The following is a 17,589-nucleotide window of genomic DNA, read 5'->3' on the forward strand; positions in this document are numbered from 1 at the left end:
TAATGGTGCCGCGCAGCTTCAATCTTGATGGGAATCCCTTGTGCAGAAGGAAACCAAGAAGATCCTGTGTGCTCTCTTCGGCCCATCCATTTAATTGACGTTGACTTGAGCTATTGAATGAAAGCCTCCGGAGCACGTCCAGCAAACATCGCCGACTGAATCATTCAATAGCGAGAGCAACACAAACAGGCAGGAAAAGCTTGATGATAGTTTCCCTCCCAGCACAATTTACAGCAACGCCTCTTGAGGCCACCGGCCAGACCCTTTTGAGTCTGCTGCAGATACACACCCTGGACCCATCACGGCCAAGAGGAAGTCAGTTTGCCCCGCATCCACAGACTGGTTGGCGCGCGCAAATATCGTGATTGATGTCGGAATGGAACAAGACACCGCCGCGAAGTGTAAACTTTTATCACCTTCTCTCTCGCCGTGCCTTTCGTTTCCTTTTCATGGGTACGGGGGGCCGACGGGGCAACAAACAAGACATGACACCATCAATTTTCCCTGCCTCCCAAAAGATGGATGATGCTCGTCGCTCTTTTCCGGCCACAAGAATGGTAAATGTACCATCTTTCCTATCTCGTGTCCATCCCGGGACTGCCTACTATCACCAGTTAACAAACCTCCATTTAGCAAAACACGACCGTGGATATATCTTGCGCTATTAATTCGCAATGAGAGTGGACATTTGTGGAAAGAGCATTCGGAAATGGTTCCGTGCAGGAACTCGCCGATGGAATTTAATTTATTCCAACTTGAAAATGACTCACAGCGTGCTCCGTGGTCTGAAGCGATGCTTGAAGGAAAGGTGTTTGTTGGGAATTTTTTGGCAAAAACCCGGAGATCCTAACTTTGACTTCTTGCTTTAACGTCCTACTTGATATTCATATTGATGCGCCATATATTGGTGCGCTCACAACAATTATTTCTACGACATAACTAGAACATTTGCGACGTGAGAATGGTCGTGATGGGATTAAGTATCGATACTGTCCTGTGAAGTTCGGCGCCGATAACTCTAAACTACCTGATTGCCTTATACTGAGGAAGTTGATTTTTATATAGCTTACAAAAACTCCTATAGGAGCTATATCTTAAATATCTATTAAATATCTATATCTAGGATTTATATCTTAAAAGTAATATGAATGAAGTGTATTAAAACATCAGTAATGCGAATACAGTTCTGCTTCAGAGACAGAAAATAAACGTCTCTTTACAGAGAACAATTCTAAATTATAATAACCACTTTTAATAACAAAGAAAAGATACGAACCGAATGAATAAATGAGCCGATTAAATCTATTTGGTCGAAAAAGCAAAAAGATGGTTTAAATCGGCGCAAGCATAATTTATCGCTCGTTGTAAATATCACTATTAATAGCCCTCATTCGCTCCTCTTAAACAATTTGGATGATTCCGTAAGCACGGTGTACCCATCATCTCATCTTCAGCAGTATTGTGAGGTAATGTATCGTAACCCTTCCTTTTTTTTCTTGCTATCCGCAGTGAAAAGGAACCCGAAACGCTAAAGGGTGTATAGTTGTCGAATTTACGAAATTTAATACCACCGAACTATACACCTTGTAACTCACTCAATCTCTTCCTTCCCCTAACAATTTCCACCAACCCCTTTTATCGAAGAAGTAACTTGTGGTGGATTATTATGTTTTCAAACGTTCCCCAACGAACACATGATGATTTTTTACGGCACGGACAAAAGCAACTTCAGCTCCACATTAGAAGCCATAAGTCCCGGACATCTCTCTTTCGCACACAGCACAAGTGGAGGCAATTTAGGTTGACCTTCGGCACCATGATTCGGAAGCTTGTTGAGAGAAAAATCTGCCCACCGCTAAAAATACAAAAAACCCCTAACTCATCACAGAAAGGGCAAGCAATGGCGATGGAAATGGAAGGGATGTGTAGATTGTTATAAACTTCGTCTGAGAGATGTTTTCAAACATTATGCACGGTTCTGAACTAACCGAACCGATTAAGTTTGCTGAATGGGTGAGACAGAAGCGGGAAAAGTTTTTAGTAAGGCTTCAAGTAAGTGTTTGTGCACAACAATATCTCACCAACCTAAGGTACTCACTCCACTTAGCAAGGGCGATGAGAACGAGAGACAAAAAAAGCAATAACGTTCAAGCCAATATTTGAATATTCAAATCAGATTCGAAGGAGTTAGCACACTTGAGTGGAACCGCCACTTGTAATTAATCTTTTAATGAAGTGTTTTTCTATCGGGAATGAAGCCTATCGCTTTCGGCGATTCTGAATTCATTTCAATAAAGGTTAGAATTAAGTCGGACACTTAGCGCTTACACGCTACAGATAACAAACGTTTTGCTTTGATTTCATATTTAACAGACTTATGGATAATGTGATCGGTTACTCTATCTGTTCTGTTGGGCGTTATCTTAAATGGTTTGATAATTTAGCGCTAAACCCTTTAGCTAAACTCCATTATGAGCAGTTGCCGAAAATCTTATCATCACTCTCAGGAAGTGTTCTAATCATTAAATAACGCAGCTGTTCCAACCGTTTCAATCAAACCAAACCAAATTTCTGGGCAAACCACATAACCCATCACCACAATCCATTGCGTCCTGTGGGGCGCGAAACTGTTTCGATGTTTATTGAAGCTTTCCTGGAGATGGAGTTTTATCTTTTTTCCATGGAATAAGCAACTCCACAATACTGTTCGCTTTCGTTTTCTTATCGCAACCACCACGCTACGGCGGCCTGTTTGACCGGAGTGGATCACCTGTGGACAGGAACCGGGGAGGGTTTCGCCGTTCACTGATATGCGCTACTTTCACCTCCAAAAACGAAATACCATTGGCGAGAAGCTGCCCTTTCGGGGAGGATATACGCAACGGTGCCACGCAAAGTTTGCGAACTGAGCCCTCCGGCGATGTGATTTCCCGATGCGAAGGAGAAAGAGGTCCTCCGCCCGTTCAACTTTCCATTCCAGCTACGACGCACTCGTCTGCACTGGATGACTCCCTTGGCTGGGCGAAAGAATTTCCTATCCTACAACACGGGATCGAACATGACCGATTGCGATTGTATATTTTGTGGTTTTTTTTCCCAACGTCCACCCTTTATGATTGGGTCGATATCTAGAGCATGTGATACGACAACCGTAAAACAAAAACTGCCAATCTACTCGGTTGTGCTTGGAACAGGGATCTGCGTCATTCCGTCCGCTGCACGACACCCTAATCTGACAGTGAGCTGTGCAAAGACCTGTGATTTGGGGAAGCCTTTCGGAACCTTTTTGGAACGATTTGCCTTGAACCAATCAAGCCATTTCACTCCTAAAAGTTGACAGAAGAGAAAGTGAATTTTTGTTTCTATTTCGTTCAGAATTTGGTTTCCAATTGTTGGTGATGTACTTATGAGCTATAAGAAAATTTACAATTTTTTCTTGGACCGATCCCGTGGTATTTTACTTCTGCATTTGGTCTAACACGGTGTCGAGTGTCGTGGATTGAAGATCTTCTTCACCGACACTTTCAAACAAATATCCTATATCCGGTTTAAATAAAAAAAAACTAGTTTCCCATGAAAATGCTACTCCAAAGTAGTGTTGTCTATAAATTGGTCTTTAGTTACTGCAATACTGGCCCATAAATCTCCAAGAGGACGACAATGAAACCACAATTTAAGCAAAATTCTGAAGGTTCTGGCCTGAGTATGAGAAAATTGAGGTGGAGATGCCTTGTAATAAGATATCTTAAGACAATTCATCTTAGGAATTCTATTCCAGCAATATGTCACACTTTGCCCAAATGTGAAAGGGATAGTAGGAAAATCTTGAGGATCTTTCAATGAGGTCTTCCACCATTTTTGCAATAAAAAAAATCGCACCAATTTCTTATAACATGTTAAAAGTTTAATGTCTATAACCATATTATTATCATTCAGGATAACTGAGAATGAGAATTTCAACAGTTACGGCGAATTCTTCACTTGGACAAGTTACTTTCAAACGCCCAAAAAGGATAACATTTCATTGCCTGTCTTGTCCATGACAACCGCCATCATCAGAAACCCATTAGTCTCTGGGTCTTCTTCTGGGGCGGTCATTACAAAAAAAAACAGAACATTTTACAAGATGCATTGACGCAGGTCGTGATGAAAAAGTAATGAAATCATGTAGCCAACACACCCACACGACCGCTATCCAGATGCCAAGAAGGAAACCACAGTTACCACATTCGTCGAACGATAAAGTTTCTAACGTTACAAGACGACCAAGTAACATTGTTACTAGAGTAGTGAAGATGAAACCCGCATATTTCTTCCTCCTCTTGTGGCTTTCGTTTGTTTTTTTTTTATTCTCTCACGCAAATAATTGCGCCAATGTTCCGATGTCCATACAAGGATCAGCCAAGGGAATGTGAAGGAATTGAACGAATGGTGAGGTTTGAAGAAGAAAAAACTAAATCGCCAATTTAAACTAGCAGCTGGAGAGATATGCGGGATGAGAGTATTCACAATGTAGCGGATAGATGTTCGGTTCCGATTTTCCCACCGCCCATATACTGTGAAGAAAACTAGTAAAGGAACGGAAAGAAAGACTTGCAGCACCGCCGGTACGGTTTGGTTTGTCAATCGATTGGCAAAACTTTCCAACCGGTGACCCTTTTTAGGTGTGCACTCGAAGCTTCCGAAACGGGAACTGATGGTACAATAGAAAAAATGTATAATCAATAAAATGTGGTTGGTTGAAATTGGAAATTGCGAACACTACTTGGAAGAGCGCACATACCACCATCGATAGAATGTCTCTTTGTGGCCATTTTTAAAATGATAGCAATTTGGTTTAAAACTTTTTTTTTAATTTAGCAATGTGTTAGCACTATCTTGGAAAAAAATGTAACATATGGCGAAACGTGTGTAGAAACGATTCAATTTGATAATTTTATTCTCCAAAAAACGGAATATTTTATTCACCTCGTTGGGCACGTTCGAAAGGATGCAATTTTGTGCTGTACTTTCTCTCCGTTCGCTATAAATTAACCCATAAACGAAACCTATCCAATGAGTGTCACCGAATTGGCAAATAAATTGATACAAAATGCAATGCAGCCCCATTTGCGGACAGAAGCGTTCCACACAACCGATTAAGATGAAAACCTTACCATCATCACTGATCTTTCTCCTTTTTTATTTTGATAGCGAAACAAACATGTTTGTTTGGTGTGTCTTTCTTCCACCGCGTGTCCTGGTCGTTGTCTGATCGGATCGTTTTTGTTTTCGACGTTTTTTCTTGTCGCAGCAAAGTCTTCTACCTACGATGTATACGGTACGCACGTACACCAGTCTAGATTCATATCAGGTTCAATTCATACGATACGGTCGCATCACTTTGATGTGATCAGGTTTGTCTTTTTTCTCATACTCTCACTTTAATTATCGACGTTCCGGACCGTTTGTGGTTCGCGTAACACAGACTAACGCACGGTGGAGTAGGTGTTGTCTTGTCGTCTCGCTCGATAAGGCACAGTTTTGCTATCGTCAAACCATCAAACGATCCGATCGAAGGCAAACGATTGATAGACGGTTGTGGTTGACGAAATCGAACGAGTGAGATGTGATGTGCGAACGTCAAACTAATGTCGACGGTTACCATCGGCACTTGTTGATTAAAATGCGTTCTCGATTGATTTAGGTCGACAGATACGGTTTGCTGTTATTCGATTTGTTTATATATTAAAATGTTGTATATGATGTAGATAAAGTGGAAAAGGAGATTATCAGTACAAAAATTGGAATGAATAATATATAATCAGGGCGGTCTGGTGGTGCATGTGATAAACGGTGCCAGTCCACACGGCCGGACCGGGTTCAAATCCCATCCGGACCGTTCCACCGTAGCAAGGACTGACTATCCGGCTACGTGGTCTAGTAAGCCGAAGTCTAGTAAGCCAGAAATGGCCGGCGTGACCTGTAAGGTCGTTAAGCCAAGAAGAAGAAGAAGAAGAATATATAATTGACACACTACAAAACAGAACCTACTCAGGTACTTTTGTGTCCATTTTAGTAACTTTATTGAGTTTTAATTATTCTCAAATATAGAATATTCAGTTGAGACGGCCTAGTGGTGCATGAGATAAACGGCGTCCGTCCACACGGCAGAACCGGGTTCAAATCCCATCCGGATCGTCCTCCCATAGCATGGACTGACTATCCTACTATGAGGTAAAATAAGTCTTGATACGGCCAGGCCGTTCTAACCGAGCAAAAAAAATAGGATATTCAGATAATACAACGAATAGCAACGCATCAAAAGATGGAAGGAATGATCCTCGTATGGGATTTGATACCGGTCCTGTCGTGTGAAGATCAGTATCTATTACCATTAGACCACCGAGTCGATTTGTTATTGGCCCGGTTAAGTTGATAATATAACTTGCAATTTTTGAGCCTTAAATATTTTTAACAAAAAAAAGAGATTAAATAAAGTAGCTTTTCTTGTCGAATTAGTCTTTAAAATTGATGACCAAAATTCAGAAATAAATAAATGTACATTAAGTTCTATTGACAATATACGAAACAAACACAGACTTTAGTTATACATACAAAAACAAACTTGTAAACATTACCATATGTTTTCACTATCTAGTTCAACTTTCACTTTCTACCGACAAGGAGACAAACACAACCATTAAGTGATACGGAATTGATCGCTTTTTTTGTTCTTCTGTCATCAACATACTCCCAATTACGCATCTCCCCAACTCGCGCATACGATTCCCAGCTGTCACCGGTACATCACACGAACTCTTCCCCTTACAAGGGGACCAATGCAAAAAAGAAAAGAAACGAAATCACCCCAAAATGTTACAATCGTTATTGGGTGGCGGAGAAGGATTTAAGCCAATGTAAGCTGAAACGCGATATATTTTTTCATTCGGTTTCACACTCCATTCCTCCTAATGTTTTCGGCAAAGGGCAATAGCCGGCCAGGGTGTCAGGGTGAGGTTCATGGTCAAGTTGACTTAAATGATGGAGGGGAAGGGCACATCGACACCAACACCATCACCCAATGGCAGAGATCTTTATCGCATTAAATTGGGGAGGAAACCTATCCACCCTTTTATGAATTGTCATCCATTCCACTGAAACATTTCCTTTGGACAGATCTTCCTCATTCTTTGCCACTCACTCCAGAAATACCCAGGGTACCCTTTTGTTGTTTAAATACATTCATGGTCCACTCCTCCCAAAAGGATTGTGTCAAACGGATCTCACTTCTCACCGTGCCATGTGTTGTTTTAGGGTTTTTTTTTGGAAAAAGAAAATCGAAAACAAACCGACCCGTTGGTGCTGCTGGATTTTGCCAAAGATGCTCCCCATTTTCGACTCCAACGTATCATCGTGTACGGCTTGAAGTATGCTGCGTGTGTGTGCGTGCGGGGGGGAAACGTCAAAACAGGTTCCATCTGTTCTGCGTTTTCGCACGCGTTCCCCCAACCGTATCTCATTTTTTTCCGCATCCGCATCGGGAAATACGGGAAGCAACCGGCGGGGTCTCTTTAAGTTGGTTTTCTTCCTACAGAGTCGGATCATTTTCTCTCTATTTTTAGTCACACATTCGCGCGGAAGGTGTGGAGAGTGATATTTTTGGAAAAATGTCGACTATGTTGCACCCTTCCCCCTTTGCGATCTCTCCCTCACTCAAGCCCCCTCTAGTGGACACACCTTCACTTGATTGCCGCTACCGTGTACGATTGGGTGTTTTTTGCCTTCTTTCTCAACGAACACAACGTACACATGCGGCCGAAAACGCCGCCGGTCGAAGATGATCTTCGTAGCGGGAAAGGAGAACCTTCTTCACTACACCCTGTGTAACCGGGTGGATCTGGGTGGTGTGTTTCGTTTGGCGGGGAAGTCGATCGGAACAGTTTGGCTTTAAATAGATGCGAGTTTATTTTTAGTGTCCCGAAAAACCTGTCGAGGTAGTAGCCGGTGTAATGGGCCGATAGAAAACGGCCAGTGTGGTAAGCATGTCTTCTCTCGCAACGATGAAATTTACTTCAGGTGTACAAAGCATTGGCCTAAAATCCGTTTCTCAGAGAAATTAGTTCTTTTTTTAATTTTAAAATCTTATACGCATTGTGTCACGGTGTAAATAAAATTTTGTAAAAAATATCAAATTTAATATAAATCACAGCTTGTTTAAAATTTTTTATGAAAATAAATTTTAAAAATAATACTTTTTTCGTTTAATAGTTTAAAAAATAATACTTTTCTCGTTTAATAATTTCAAAAATGCAATATATGATAAATGCTTACTAATCTAATCACTTTTCCATTTATAAACCCAACAGAATGCAATAAATTGTAATAAACTCACAAACGGAATGCAGTGCACCAGATCCATAATTTCACATCGGATTATTTGCCCGTGCTGGAATTTATACTTCGCTCTCTACACAGAAAACATTAGCGTTAGTAGAGTAATTATTCTGCCGCCCAAATAAAGAACCGCACAGGGACTAACATAAATTCCAATACTTTGCAACATTATTGCACAAAACCACTATCAATTACAGTACAGCGCTGGTGAAATATTTCTATACATCAACGGTAACTATTGTTGGTAACGCATCGTGCGCAAAAAATATTGCAAACTTGTACGCCGGTAACCACTTAAAATTATGTATGCTTACGCAATGTTTTAATTATGCAACGCTAAGCATTGCTACTGCGTGCTGTCGAAACGAGCCACAACATAGTAATGCTTAGATCATTTGCGATTCCAAATTTCAGTACATGATTCATACTAATTTGCGTTAAAATTTCCTCCCCTCCATTTGAGTCATTCCCACATAGCAAACAATCATACCTTTACATTTCAACAAACGTTAAACAATATTTAATTGATCATGATATGCGCAAATATTTACCAAACCCCTTTTTACCGGTTCTTATTCAAAGCATTCTAGCGTGTTGCGTGTATTATTCATTGCCCAGAACAGATCAAATATGCACCCAAGCGTCGCTTGATCAAATTTAATCGACGTTAATTAATTTCTTTAAACAATTTCACCGACATACACCGCGCCATCATGGATGGTTTACCAATTAGACTTCATAGTTTGCTTTCCTTGCTTTAGCGGTAAAGCATCCAAAAGGTAAACTCTAAAAAAGGAAAAAGAACTAGCTGCAAATGCTTGAAGGCATTACCAGTAACCTAAAAGTTCAAAAATAGCGCTTACCAAGAGGAGAAAGCTGAGAAAACTGAGAAAGAACTGAGACTACATTTTAGACTATTTCTCTAACTTTATTAACTACGCATGATGAGCTTTCAAATTTTAATGAGTTTCAAATTAGTATAAAAGTTTCATAAGGAAATGAAGACACCTTTAAATAAAATCGAAATGAAATAGCTCAAATTCTTGATTATTCTAAAGCGGGTTCTGTGTTCCGCCTATCACAGCATATTTAGTAAGATAGCGATATACTTCTGTACATATTCCACTTTTTACAACTATTTCTGTTAGTTCCTAAATTATTGCTGTATAAGAAATGTTGAGTTTTCTTTTTAACCTAGGAAAAATAAAAAGATTCGTTTACAATTTCATCTGCTACGAATACTATTTCATATGGTAGCTTTTCAATAAAACGTATTAGCGTTCGTTGTCATCCTGACGCGTTTATGATGTAAGTTGTGTTAACCTTTTCATTTGATTCTTTTACCTATGAAGATGTTATGATTTTTGTTTCGTTGACGTTGAAAGGGAAAACCGGCAAACTTCTCAACTATCAATGGACAAACTTTACCCACCAATAAATAAAGCCACTTGAACAGGGAATGATACACACTCGGAAAAGTATGTTACGATACACTGAGAGAAAAAGATAATTCGAATAATTAGTTTCCAAGCGATAAACTATCATTTTCGTCTCATAACGATGCATCGTGGCACTAACACACGACATTGAAAGTTCGGAGAGATTTGAGTGCATTTTTTTTATTGTGTTTTTTTTTTCAGCTGTTGCTGTTTGTCCCAAAAAAGAAACTGTCAACAAGCTTTTGTTTTTTTACGACGGGTCACCAAAAAAAAATAAAAAAAAAACATCGTCTCGCATATCATAAACGGGTACCGTCATCAGTACAAAACGAAGAAAAAGTGCTGATTCGAAGTGCATACGTTTCGCGAATTCTCACTCACAGTGTCACAAGGAAAGTGAAGAAAGGCAAAGCGAACTGGGGCCGCGTGCTGCTTGTCCTAAATGACAGTTATTAAAGATGGCATGTGTAAAACATGAAACATGCCACATGAATAGTCTTTTGATACGATGAACCTCTACCCCCTTCCTATATATCGCTCTGGTTTTTTCCTTAATAAAAACTATTCCTTTCCTTTTGCGTTTCACTTTTTCACATGCATCGCCACAAACCAAACCACTTCTCACACTTCACAATATGTCTCACGCGGGTGAAGGTTTTCCCCATCTTTTTTTTTTCTTCTCTATTTCGCTCAAACCTATTATATGCAAATTATGCCGCGGCACCGGGATTGTGGGTAGGAATTAAATTAATTACTTCATTATTATCGCTTCTGTCTCGTGTTCGAATGGCCATTAGAAACCGCACGCAAAACCTAACGTAGCAAAAAAAGCAAAAAAAGCTCACAAAAGTTATTATGCTGCTGTGTTGTTTTATTCGTATTTCTAGGTTAAGATCGTGTGCTACACTTTTGTTTTGTTCAGCTTGCTGCTTCATAAACTGAACCGTATTATTTGCAGTTCGAAAGGGAAATGTGATAGAGAAAAATGTATTGGTGTGAATTATACCTGTTTCGCCCCCGAAAGTAGAATGAAGCAAATATCCAATCGAACTAATTTCATTATTGATTGAATTTTCTAGCGTGTTCAAATGAAAGGAAACAGAAAATAAAATTTCTCTTGTTGCATTTGGAGAAGAAGAAAAAATGTATGCTTCGCTATGCTCCTGGCGCCATAAAGCATAATAATACTCGTAATAAGATATTTATATTCAATTTCATCACATTTCCTCTACCTCACCTTTTTTGATGGTTGAAGACGGCACAGAATGTTTGCACTGCCGAGCTACAGAGATGTGATACGAATGCGTTTCAGCATAGGAAAAAAAAACGATGCTCAATGCTGAAATGATAAATAAGAGAGAATAATTTTATTAGCTCATCAGTTGTATTTCAATCGGTTTGCAATTTTGTTTGCTTAAGTGTTTACATTCCGCAAGAATGATAAATATTCCGCTTGAAACAAGCTATCATTTATTTGGTACGTTAAAATAATTCAAGAAGAACATAAAACATATAGCACCAAGATTGTTATAAATCATACCAACCAAAAAAAGGCATTCTTCCCCCTCAGTAAAAGACAAATTCCGACACTCCGGGTAGAGTGAAGTGAAGTGCACCGAAGTGAAGAACCCGTTCCGTCTCAACCGACATTGGTAAGATGAAGAAACATATTTGCATTTGTAAAGGTGCAACACATCTCTTTCTGCGCACCTATTCATTCGCTTCCTTCATTCCTGTAAGACGTATGTCATTTGGCTACTCTTAAAAGCCATGTCTGGTGTGGTGCTCTTGGCTTCTTCTCACCTTTTGTAAGCATTATTTATTGACTCTTGCTGCAGGTGATGACCGTAAAAAGTGGTATTTGAAAAATGTGTGAGAAATGCACTTAGGACAGATGGAAAAAAAACGGTAACCATAAAAGCTGAAACACTTCACCAAGAGCCAATAACTGAGCCACCACTGGAAGGTGGTAAGAAAAATGTTGCAAAAAAAACGCCCCTTTCATCTTTCACCGATGACAGTTTCCCATTCAGGACATTCCTGCTCTTGAGGTTTAGGGAAAAGTTATGACTAATGCAATTCTTTATTTCATTTCCTTCCTTCGGTATTCACAGTCCTAACTCTTAGCAGTATATCTTTTAAAACTGACACAAAGATACCGCAAAACAATCCCAGAAAATCTAACTCTGTCTGTCTTTCTCAGTTCTTCAATATCGATACTAAGCTACTTTTCTTCTCATTCAAGCTCGTTCTCATTTTTCGGAAGATCTGAACAAAATGGACACATTTACTAGTCTAACACCTTATACACCGCCGGGAACAAAAAAAAACCCTTCGAAAGAGCTGCGCATACACATAACCATTTTGATTATGATTGCACACGTAAATCACTCCTGACGTTCCTGAGTAAGGTTATTGACTCTACTGCATAAACAACATTCTACTTCCTTCCCTTTAGCAAAGACCCAAAAATTACAATCACTCCAAAATGAGGACCTATCAAGGCAGGAGAAAAAAAACGATGGGAATTTTGGGGGCTGTACACAAAGCGAACCATAACAAACGTCAAAGATATTCGCTGCAGCAAGCCAGGAAGTGCAGAGAATTTGAAAAAAAAGAAAAACACAACAAAAATCTTCCCCGTGGGAGGCCCCCGGAGATTGGACACAATTTTCCCAGACGCTTGTGCCCTCATCTCAACCGCCCAAAAGAAAACAAACAACGAATATTCTTCTATATATGTGTGTGTTTGTACATGAATAATTTTCAATTTATTATCTTGGTGTTGTTGGCCTGGCGGAGAAGCCCACCAAGAAGAAAGACATCGACGTGTCATGCTTTTGCCGGTGCCTCTTCTTGCAATAGACAATAAAGGAAAGACGAGAACCCCGATAGGAACTTCATGGATTTGCCACAGAGGAATTAATTTACATTTATGCTCCGAGGCGTTTTTGGGGGCGCCTGATTCTTTCCTCTGTTTGGGCTCTCCGTTGAGATTTGTTTTTTTGCTAGAAGGAAATAATGAAGAAAATCATCCGCTACTAGATAGATAATGCTAAATGCGAAATATTCTTGGGAAAATCTTATCGATAGTTGCGTCAAATTCGTTCGAATTCAAACAGCATCACGTAAATTGTTATCTTTTGTCGGCTTCATTTGCTACTTTCGCATCGGAGCCATCTTGGTAAATAATGAAGGTTAAGAGTGTTCTGTGAAAAAATAGGATAATGTGAAAAATGACATTTCGTCTTCGTTTTATTTGAACTTTTAACTGTTGACAGCAAAACGACCTAATGGTTTAGTGATATGGACGTCGGTCTTCACAAGACTGATCCGATACAAAATCCCATCTAGGCCATGCCTTCGTGCGCAGAACTTGACTCCCCTGAATGTTATGAGCAATATACGTCGAAAACGCCAGAAATTGGAACTTTCAAGCATTCCTGGAGAAGGGATCAAAAGAGTTGTGATGTTCTGTAATAGATGTTCTGTAATAGATGTTCTGTGTAATGTTGTGATAGTCCTTGTAATAGTAATAACTAATCTTTTTAAGTATCTAGGTTTAATCCATGCTAAAGAATTGAATTTATAACCTACATACCTACCTACAAAACAAAAATGTTGAAGAATAAAACGTCTATAAAAATACATCTCTTTGCTGTACTGTATTTCTCAAACAAAATGTAATTATTTTCAACACCAAGGAAAACCATCTACCTTATCGTATGATTCTCTTTACAAAAGCGCTAACGGTAGGGCAGTCCTCCAACTCGTTGACTTGACCTCTCAGGCTCATTTACACTTCGGCGCCGATATCTCACACCGTGCTCGTCGAACGCACAAACCACTTCAGACTGCACAGACACGTATCCACACGCGCATAAATCCGAGGGGAGGTACGATGTTATGGGTCAGGTTTTCATTCCCTTCCGTTTCGTGTCGCTCGCCTCCATCTCTCTACTTCCAAGTAGCAAACCCCATCAGTTTGCGTAACGTATTTATAGAACACATGGTATGCGTATCGTAAGTAAAAATAATTCCTACCTCCCGCGTCGCATGTGTCGCACCGGCGTTGTCAATACATATGTGTGGCTTAAAGGCCGGTCTGTGGTGTGTTTGTGTTTATACAACAGGGCTCCCCAAACAGGGCCCTACCAAACAGCGCCCAGGGTGAGAAGAGTGAAAAAGCAAGATGGGAAATGTCATAAAGTAAATCAGTCAACACGACAAAATATATCAACAAATTGCAGCAACACATCGCAACCGATAGCGAAGATGGCAAACAGACTTTTATTCTTTCCTGTGAAACAAAAAATCTACATAAAAAAGAGAATAAAATCCTTTAAATAGAATTAATCACTAGGTAATGCACGAAATAATATCTGCAACAAATGTGCCTCCTAATATGATAAATCGTGGTCACTGTTAGTAGGTGAAGAAATGTTGTATATCTCGTGACCAAATTTGCTACTAACTATAGCGCACCCAAGCCGCCTACTTCACTCAATCATCAAGAAAGTCGCGTGGTAGACCCAGATTCTCAACCTCGAATGTTTCCACAGAAAACCATTCCCCAACAAATGAGGTTAAATCGTTGACCCGCACACCGAATATTCACGACCCCTAATGAGGGCACGGAGTCACTTGCTGTACATCAAAACTCTGCAGAGTATGGTCAATATCAATCCGGGCTCATTACGAACTCCAACTTCACGATGTACTACATCAGTAAATTCCCTTTTACTAGGATCATTGAACTCCTCCTCTCCAAAGCGACATTCTTCTTTTCGTCGTTTTCTTCACTGATTCATTAGCCAATCAATTAACATGGGTTGATTTTGTCAATCGTTAACTCGCCACACGTGGTACGGTGGCTATCGTCGGACGACGCAGACAACAACCGGCCCAGCCATACGACGGGCATTAATTGAATCCACTATCTCTGCAACGCACGCCCGAAAACTAGGCAAACTCTTCGGCAAAGAAGAAATACGACCCGATAGACCGCGACCACAAGCCAAGGACCGTAAACGACTAATTAATATTTATCAGAAACGATTCACGTTGGTGATTCTTTGCTCCAACATTGTCCACAATCCGCTTTACCGAGAGAGAGAGTGGAGAATTCCCCAATTAAATTACCTACAAATTGGTCTTCTTCGAATAGCCGGCTTGATAGGGAAGATATTTCCAGGACAAGACTGCATTTAGGCCTAATGAATTTCCAGCCGTGCATGTTGGATGCGGGTTACTAGCGAAGACATACTCAGGATACAGTTAACGCACAAGTGTACGAACGAATTAACAAAATGGTCTGTTCGATTTCTCGATTAGTCGAGTTGCACAGTAACTGACAATACAAACCCATACACCAAAGCAAATAAGTTATAATCCAATTAAAATCTTTCCATGAATGCTAAATCTTTCACTGTTCATCGGACATCATTGAAATTGCTGCAAAATACCACGGTTGAAGAGCATATCTTTCATCTGACTCAGTGGATGCCGAAGAGTTCGTTAAGTGGTATGGACGCTGTGCTCGTGCAAAAATGTAGATCACAATCAGCCCATCTTAAGCGCTTGTAGGCCGTTAATCTTCCAGCAAAACTCCTTGCATTTCCTTCAGGTTATCCAGGTGCTTCTAAACGTACCAAGCAAATAGCCACACATGTACACGTACACTTAGCTGCACTCTTCTCATTAGGGGAGAGAAAATAATTGACGATCCTGCTTCTTCGTGAATTACGTCTTCGTTCGTTCGTCTCTCCACAAACTGGATCCGAGAAGTTGTCTGTTCTATCGGACGCTAAAATCACAACCTAGGCTCTTCGGGTGTGAGTTAGCTGGTGTTTTATGGGCTTCAGTGCACAGCAACTTTCTGAGCCTGGGGCAATGTCAGTCACACTTCGATGATTCATTGGACAAGCGATGCTTGCCTGCTCTCCAGCATCTCCTAAACCAACCACCATCCATTCCAAGTGCAGTTGATTAATAATCACCCACATGAACTGCCCAGTTTCATACACAGTCGGATAAAGACGAGAAGTAGCAGAAAATTTGCCAGCTGATTTAAGGTGTAGTATATCGGATATGCGCTTCTTTTCTTAGTTTCTTCGCCTGAGGCATTTCTCGTTAAATGCCTCAGTTAGCAATACCTCCTGTACCATTACCAGTATTGCCGAAGCGTTCATCAAATTGGTATATTTGCAAACTGGAGTCTCTGAACTTTAATCTGAAAAATATGACTGCTACCTATGTACTCCTCAAGCATGTCCACTTTTCTAGAGTATCTTATATCGCATCCATATTATTAACCCATCAAACTCCGTAGCCTACTAACATCTCTGTAAAAGACATCTCCTCATCTAGCTACCTAACCAAGCAAGGGAGTGTTACCTAGCGATAATGATAGCACTAACGTAAACCAAAAACAAATTAGTTTCAAATTACTACCGCTTCCAATGGTTTGTTGGTGCGCCGGCTTCACGTTAGAAATAATGGCGCCACCTTAACGAGAGATACGCGAGCTCAAAAAAAAAAATACACAAACTTCAAAACAGGCTCGCGGACCACAGAAACCACAACGATGCCCCCCGGGAGACAGCTCTAATGATAGCGATTCAAGATGTAATGGTGCACTTTCTGCTCCTGGAGTATGAAATCGATCAAGGGCTGCCATTCGTGTGGTCTGCGTCATCATCATCGATCCGGCGCTCTATTGCGATAGTGTACTCTGCGTTACATTAGACAAAAATCAATTTACTGCTCATTGTTCCAATCAAATTTCTGTGCAGCACTCTGATCAATCAGAAAATAGTGTAATGGCGAGTGTCTACAGTGTCATTGTGAAGCTAACCTCCTTTACTATCCGTCAATATTTTTGTACGGAAGGTCCGGTCAGTTCTTTCCCCCAGGGATTGCGCTCTTTCCAGGCGAGAGCTTCACACCGTTCGATATCTGCAAGGCGTGAACGCAACTTCATGTAACACCGTTTGAAGCCTCTTTGAAGCAGTGTGCCCCAGGACTAATGTATTGGTTCGATGCAATTTATTCCAACACATTCAACGCTTTCGCTGTCTCCGTGTACTACACACCTTGAACACTGCAATTTGCACTCGAACGATGCGTAAGCTTGCCGCAACGTATGTACAGATAGATCAATCATGCAACAGGCCTACCCAGACCGACAATGCACTCATAACTTCCTTCCCTCAATCACTGGTGTACACACCGCACATCGCCCTGGCGCATTACTCAGCTTGGTAATGTCCAAAGGTTGTCCGATGGCAAGCAAGTGCGGCCGCATACGGCAGCTATCGTGTTATATGATACCAAACCCATCTCATAGACTCTCGGTTAGTCATCCTCAATGCTACTAACATTACCACCGGGGGTGGGACAACAGCACGGATCATTGTCGGGGTTGCGATTCTACCAAACGGTGGCTTCGCTAAACCGATTGAATAAAACACCCGACCCCGGGATCCGTTAAAAAGGCGTCACCGCATCATCATAGCGTCCACCGATTCCGAACGGTAGCGCCTTTGGTCGTTAGGCTTTTAAAAACCACATCTGCAAATCTAGGTCATTGCACACACCGGTGAAGTATCTCTCTCGCTCGGGTCCAATTGGCTGATCAAATACAACGGATTCTTCATCGCAGAGCGGCACAATAGCAACCAGCCAGCGCTAACGTGACATTAGACACCGTTCGTGGACTTCTACCACCATCTACCACCAAACGCGCAACACACCACTATCGGTATTGCTCGTA

The 17,589-nt window shown here is 40.8% G+C and overlaps 1 protein-coding gene across 9 annotated transcripts in view; it reads right to left on the reverse strand.

Annotated features, from left to right (window-relative positions):
• LOC125768657 (dnaJ homolog subfamily B member 6) overlaps positions 1-17,589 on the reverse strand; it is a 69,783-nt gene that overhangs the window by 19,341 nt on the left and 32,853 nt on the right. For all 9 annotated transcript variants that reach the window (XM_049436646.1, XM_049436644.1, XM_049436658.1 and 6 more), the window contains exon 3: positions 11,053-11,154. The gene's annotated coding sequence lies outside the window, so the exon portion shown is untranslated. The remainder of the gene's footprint in view (positions 1-11,052; positions 11,155-17,589) is intronic.

Source organism: Anopheles funestus, chromosome 3RL (assembly GCF_943734845.2).
Source record: "Anopheles funestus chromosome 3RL, idAnoFuneDA-416_04, whole genome shotgun sequence".
Taxonomy (NCBI): domain Eukaryota; kingdom Metazoa; phylum Arthropoda; class Insecta; order Diptera; family Culicidae; genus Anopheles; species Anopheles funestus.